The following is a 7,336-nucleotide window of genomic DNA, read 5'->3' on the forward strand; positions in this document are numbered from 1 at the left end:
GTAACTATTTCTGTTATGCTCAAGCCATGAGAGATACAACAGACTAGAGTTATTCAATTGGCAGAGCACTTTGTTTCCTCCATTATTTTTCAGAACTTATTAACTTAGCAGTTACTCATCGAGTCCATCTCCTATCTGCCTAAGCTTCTACAACCAGCACTTACTATGCAGTTCAGAACAGCTCTTAATGAAGCTGAGAGCTAGCTGTGGATGTATTTATCACTCACACTAATTGTTCTCAGCCTAATATGCTCACTGATACACATGCACTTGCATTTATTTGTCTCAGGTTGTCAGTGTACATCAGGCCCTACTATTCCAGATCCCTTCTTTGGTGTCCTCTATTTTTGTGCCAACTGCCCACGGTGGCAGAGGTGGTCTGCCCAAGCTGCCAGTCCCTGAACCAGTCCACCACACCGTGCTGGTAATGGGCCTGAGTCTGTTGCACCTCAGCTAGGGAATGAGCAGTAAGCATGCAATGGCTGCTATTAACCTGTACTGACAGAAGGGTAACAGCTACATAGGACAGAAAAGAAATAAATTCCTGGACATTAAAAAAAAAAAAAAAAAAGTAATAGAAATGGAGTATTTCTTAAGCAGTTCTGTCTTAGAAGAAGCTGGACATCCTTCAACCTGTTCTTGAATTTTGAATGTAAATACAGTAGTGCTAAGAAACTCCTCATCCTCTCTGGCTTCTCCCAGAGATCCAGCTGTAGTTGTATGGACTGGACTTCATTCAGCCTGACCACTGTGCACCTTAAGAGAGGAATATGAGGGAACTTGTGACAAACACTCTTATAACTCAAGACTAGAAAAAGACATAGTTTAATAAATGTTCTTTAATGTTGAAAAGGTATTCTGCTATGCTTGCAACTAAATAACACATCATAGACTTGAAGGAAATTTGACCATAACTTGAAACTCTCATTCTGCAATGTTTGTGTTGTGGAGAAAGTTAGGTCTCTTCCCCAAAAGTGAGAGGTAGCCCTCTGAAAGATGGTAGGAGTCAAATTCTCTGACAGGGGCAGTCAGGGAGTTACTATTCAAAAGGCAGGAGAAAAAAAAATCCCTGCCTGTTGTATTACTATGCAAAATTAATAATGGCACATAAGTTTTAAGCACCTGTATGATTTTAAAGGGGGCAAAGACAGCTAAAACAGAGCAAAGCAAGTCTTGCTTTGTATTTAGAAACTTTAAAACAGTGCACTATAAAGAGATGTTAACAAAAATTTCATTGGAGCCTAGAACAATGGAAAAATGATGGGTCAGAAGGGGAGGGGACTTGTATGAAGTTTGAGAAAGAAAGGTACTTTGGTTACCACTGTAGCTACCATCTGTCTTCAGCAGTGGGCAGCAGTGTGTGTAGTGGATGGAGGATGGAACAGTATAGGTGCATTTATTGTAAATAAATTACATGTTTTCATTATTAGCCTATGTCTTCCTGGCCTAGATAGAGGAGAGAAAATAATTATCCCATGGCAGAGAGCATTGCCTTTATATTTAACATGTATAATGACACGGAAAAAGTTGAAGGCACAGAGCTCTGAAACCAGTTCCTGTCCTCCATTCCAGACCTCTGCCCCATTTCCAGATCAGTAGCACGATGTCCTTGAAGATGCTTAACTGGGTGGTGGTGGTGGTAGGGAGTTGGTCATGTAGGAATCCAGTTGTGATGTTTTTTAGGTAGATTTCTCTTACCTGTCTCTGAAATTGTTGCAAACTGCTCTGCAAGAATGTAATTGCCTGGAGAATTGTGGGGCCAGCAGCAGCGTGCTGTGGTACAGAGGGTATTTCAAGGAGGCTCTTTCCTTTGGGTTTTGTCTTCATGGTGAGGTGGCTGAAACATCTGTGGTTAAACAGCACTTGTCATCCAGTTGTGAAAGAGTATTTTCCTCTAAGGCATTTAATTTCTAGTCCTTTTGGTAATGTGCCTTCAACATTCCTATCTTGTAAGATGTTACATGTCATGTCCATGACATTTGAATTTCTCGTGGCTCTTTAAGAACTATGGTTGCCTTTCCAAATGCATTCAAACTAAGGAGCTGTGGAAAATACACGAAGCCACCAAGCCACAATTTCCAACAGGTGGGGTTTGTTGTGCAGTGAGGAAAAAGGCCAGGAGACAGTACTTAAAAATCAAGAGACTATTTGTATTAAACCTATAACCAAACTTGCTGGCCTTTTGGGCACGGTAGTCTCTAATCTCATTTTCTCTAGATTACTTATGGTTCTGTGATGAATGGCCTCAACAAAGTAGTTTTTAAAAAGATTCACTCTGTTTTCTGCCCTATCTCTCTTTAAACAGTTCTAGTCCTTTACTATTGAGTTTTTTTAAAATTGTTGGAATATTATATATAATATATATATTTGTTGTTGCAAAATAGCTGGCTCTAACACCACTTGCATCTAGAAGAAAATGTATCTATTTGCAGGCAAATAACTAGTTTTATTTTGACTGTGATGTACTCCCAGCAGATATCTGAGAGTGAGTTATAACTACATCTTCTCTTGTCAGGTTGTATGCTGGTCAACAATGCTGGCACTTTGCATTGGATTGATATGGAAACCTGTAGTAGTATTTTATCATGCATCACATTTTGTGTTCCTGTTACTCTTTTAAAAAAAAAAAAAAAAAAAAAAAGGTGGCAGGAGTCAATAAACACTGGGTTGTGTTAAATGTGGTCCTGTGTAAATCTTTTTGGTCTTGTCTTACTGTGGCCAGGGTTGTGGTGGGCACAGGTGGTGGCATGTAGCTGGGTGAAGCATGGTGACACTGCACAGAGCTGCCACTGTCCCCAGCTGATAAGGCAGAGCTCCATTTGCTACAATCAGTTTGGTACATTCCCTTGGTCACTGCCTGCTATTCTGAAGTTATTTACCTTGCTCTAGTGACCCTATTCTTGAAATGCCTATTTGTTTTCACAGTCCTGTTGAACAAGACAACATTCTCATGGTTCATTTGTCGTATGATAGGTTTTATTCTCCTGTCAGCTGATAGGTTTTATTCTCCCTACTACTTCTTCAGGTGGAATCCCACAGTTTTCTCCTGCAGCCATGGGGGAGCCTTTTCACCACTTCCACTGGTGTTGCAGTTGAGTGAAAGCCAAGACATCTTCACTCAACTGTTCAAGTGTGGTGGACTTTTCTGGTGCCTTTGCAATATCGTGGAAGGTGGGACTTCACACACCCCAAGTAAAAGCAGGCTTTCTTTGGTGGAGAGCTTGGTTTTGACTTATTTATTTATTTTGCTAAAGAGGGGAGAGAATTGAAGAAAACTTGTCACTTCCTTTAAATGTTTCACTTCCACTGAGGAGTACTTAAAGCATATGGAGATGACCTGGGTAAAGCAGAGGGGTTTCTCTTCTGAGCTTGCTCTTTACTTGATGAAGCTGGCCCTTGGCCATCCAGCTGCCAAGGACTTCGTTGTCTTTTCTCTGAACTTGGACCAAACGAATATGTTTATAGTAAATTGTTATCTTACAGCTATTTAGGGGTCTCTTTCCTCCCCCACCTACCCAAAGGGATATGGCTAAATATACTTGCACGGAGAATTCCCATGCCTCCTGAGAATGCATCTTGCATGGGAGGCTGCAGTGAAAATTACAAAGCAGTATGATAGTGGAAGAGGAATTAATAAAATGGTTTCTGCTTTCCCATGTACTTTTATCTCTGTGGAATATTTCCTCTTCAGGGAGTTAGAAAAACTCCCATCACAAAGCACAAATAGAAACTTTTTTCCTGTCTATCAGAAAAGAGTCTGCTTATGTGTCTGCTTATTTTAAGCAATGCTGGAGATGCTAGAAGGGGTGAAGGGGTGTCCCAACAGCAAGCTGGGTGACAAACCCATCCAGTGCCAGCATGCTCTTCTGCTCATTGGATGTCCTACGGGGTAAATCTTCTCCTGCAGGAGGAGGCATATTGTGGTTCTCCAGTCTTGGCCAACAGCTCAGAGACTGATTTACCAGGAAGGAAGGCAGGTGAGAGCGTAGCTACCCCGTCCCTGGGTTTGGGGCAAGGGGTGATCTGGCTGGCTTGCTGTATGGGTGGCTCGTGAGAAGATGGTTGAGAAAGACCAGGCAGAACGGATTAGTCTGAGCTAACAGAGCTCTGAATATCACTTGTGATTGCACACAGCCATTCTTAGTTCCTTTAATTTTAACAGTTTCTCAGCTCGTACCTGTTGAGAGTCTTGTGCTGTAACACATCAGAGCAGCAAAACCAGAACTGAGCTCTAAACTAGAGCACTTGGGGGAGAAAGATCTCCAAACAACAGAGCCAATGTATTTAAACAGGCTTTTGGACCTGAACATGTCCCCTTTTTTCCCAACTGTGTCACTTTGATAAATAAAAATCACTATCCCACCTTACAAGCCTTGCCCCTCTGATGTTACTCTTACTATTTAATAACTTACTTCCAGAATAGTGGACTGGTCTCTTATGCCCCATGAGCTATGAAACATTGCTGCTGCATGATCTGTCAAAGTCTGTGATGCTGCCTGCACCCCTGAGGAATCTCAGCTCAGAAACCTGCAGCTCCTCAACTAGCAAATAAGCAGTTGAGGGGACAGCACTCTTCAAAAGCACTTGGAGGAACCGCTTGAGCCCCCTGCCTTTGCCCTATAGTGCTAGTGGTAGTGCTGTGACAGGCTGGTTTGGTTGTGCTTGTCCGTTAATGGGACATATGACAGCAATAGGTGAGGGCAGATGCAAGAATTAACTAACATGCAAGAATTAATAACATGGGCTCCCTAGCATGATGGAGAAGATTGCCCAGCACCCTGGGAACAGCAGCTACCAGCACTGAGCCACCCTCTACCAATGTGCCCTGGCTGGGAAAGTCATCCTAGGGTTGTGGGAGAGCCTGGGGCAGCTGGGGAAAGTTCACCCATGCTGCTGGCCATGGAAACTGGCAGAGGCCAGTTTGTTTTCTCTTTTACTGCATTCCTTGCAGTCAGAGGAGTGGGATCTCACTTCTGGGTGCAGGTCAGTCACTCACATGTCTAGCAGCCCCCCCCAAATTTCTGCCTGTGAGCACAGACACATCCTGCACCCTGCATGCACTGTGTGGGGCGGCAGCAGCATCGCTGGTTCCCATGAGTGCCTTATTGGGTGAGGAAAATTCTCCTTGTGTACCAGTCTGTGTAGGCAGACACTTCACACCTCTCACAGAAGAGGCCAACATCCCTCTGGGATTCATGTCCTATCTTCTTATGACAAAAATCTGTTTTTTTTTTCAATTTTATTTTCACTTCCTTCCTCCCTTTGCAGCAGAGTGATGCTGTCCCTGCAGCCAGCTGCCTGCTGTAGCCATGAACTGGCTTTTGCAGTGGAGAAAAGCTGCTACTGAAGCCAAGCCCCAAGTATGTCGAGCTGTCCTCCTGGCGGAGAGCTTGTGGATCCTTCCCTGGCAGAGGATGCTGAGCTCTTAAAGTTTATGAAAGATGACATTGCTGTCATTGTTCCCTCTTGCTTGCTCTAATATCAGCACAAGGAGCCAGCCACATCTCCATGGTGCTGTAACAGAGACTCAGCAGCCACTGCTTGGGGGAAGTGGGAAGATGAAAGCATCCAAGGCTCCGCCAGTCTCAGAGGGCTGTGTGTGCATGTGCGTGTGTGAGCGAGTGTTTGTTTCTCTGTGCAGCCAGAGGGAAGCGTGATTTCCAGGGGGAATTAATTTGAGAAAACTGAAAGTCGCTCCTCTGCTAGCAACTAATGTTGATAATAATAAGCAGTTCTTTTTCCTAAAAGGACTGCAAAATAAAACCACAGAGCACATTTTTTGAAAGAAGAATAATTTAGACAGTAGTAATTTTTCCATCAAGCCTTTGTTATGGCTCACATAACCTTCCTGGTTCTTTGCCTTGCTACTGCTACTAGAAGAAAAATATGCTACATTTTCAGTGCACAGAAGGGATTAATTCCCTCTGCCAGGGCTGACATAGGAACTGATCTATAGCTAAAAGCATTTACTGCTCCAGAAAGGCACATCTTTGTAGTCTTTTTTTTTTTTTTTTTTTCTTTTCCTTAGGTAAACCAAAGGCGAGGCAGTTAGAAAAATACAGAAGCATAGCATCTGCTCAGGATGTAACTAAAACTTACTAGAGCTGTTCTCACGAGGGACCAGGGGTGAGCTGGTGTGCAGTGCTGCAATAAGACACAGTAGTGCTTCTAGGCCTTCCCAGCTGTGTTTCACCCTCCTGCCCAGTTCTCTGCCAGCTGTTTTACAGCATGGCATTACTGCCTGTCGCCTAGGAGCAAACTGGGAAATAAAATGGGTGCTATGTCCACTTGGTTGCAGTCTGTGGATTTAACTCAGCTGCCGCTCATTGCTCACCAAATGTCTCTGGTGCAAAGCACAGCCCTGGTCTCTTTTACAGGAGGCTGCCTGTGCTGGACCCTACAGCTCTGGAAAATACACCTCTGAAGTCCTCTTTCCAAAGATTTTAGTGCTCATACCTGGCATCTCAGGGCTGTTCGCTTCAGAAGAATGTGGCAGTGGGATGGCATGCTTCCCCTGTCCTGCTCAGGAAAACTGTCAGCAAGGTGTCTGACCTGACCTCGTGGCACTGATGAGAAAGGACCATCAGAGTGCAAAGCTGCAAAGAAGCTTAAAAACTTTTGAGATCCAGGAAAACTGCATAATGGTTCCATATTTAGGCTGAAAGGAAAAAAAAAAGGCATCATATTGGACTGATAATTGTGCTATTTCTAATGATGTGCAAATCACCAAAGGTGTTGTTTTTTACTCCAAAGGAGAGAATATTATTCACATTTTATGTTATCTCAATACACGTTGCATTCATGGGAGCTAAAGAGAAAGCAATCAAGGTTTGGTTTCCTCCTTGAACTTGAATCAAGGGCATTTCCAGAAAAGTAAAAAGAAAAAAGGAATTAGAGACATTTTTCCGGCAAGGAGAAAAACTGGCTCCTTGAAGCATGGCAAGAATTGGAGCTCCCACGCTGCATTTAAGCACACTGCCTAGGTGGGTAGTCCACGTGCAGAGCAGACTGTTTTTATACAAGATAATTATATGCAGTATACCGAGGGGATGAAGTGGCAACATCCTTGCTGTTTGCCCTTCTGTGTTTAAAATCCAGTGTGGTGGGCTGTCACGGCATTTTGTAGGACCCTTGTGTGTAGAGCTGGGGCTGCACTGAGGGCATCTGTGGGAGGACCACTTTTTATTTTTATTTCCCTTATTATTATTAAACATGGGTGCACTGCATGCAGCATTGCACCTGATGTACACGTGCTGGGGATGCAGCCAAGCTCACCAGCTGTCCAGCAGCCTTGTCAGAAAAGCACCAGCAGCTGGAAACCATTCAGATTGTCCAC

This window comes from Aythya ferina, assembly GCF_964211825.1.
Source record: "Aythya ferina genome assembly, chromosome: 5".
In the NCBI taxonomy this organism is placed as follows: Eukaryota; Metazoa; Chordata; class Aves; order Anseriformes; family Anatidae; genus Aythya; species Aythya ferina.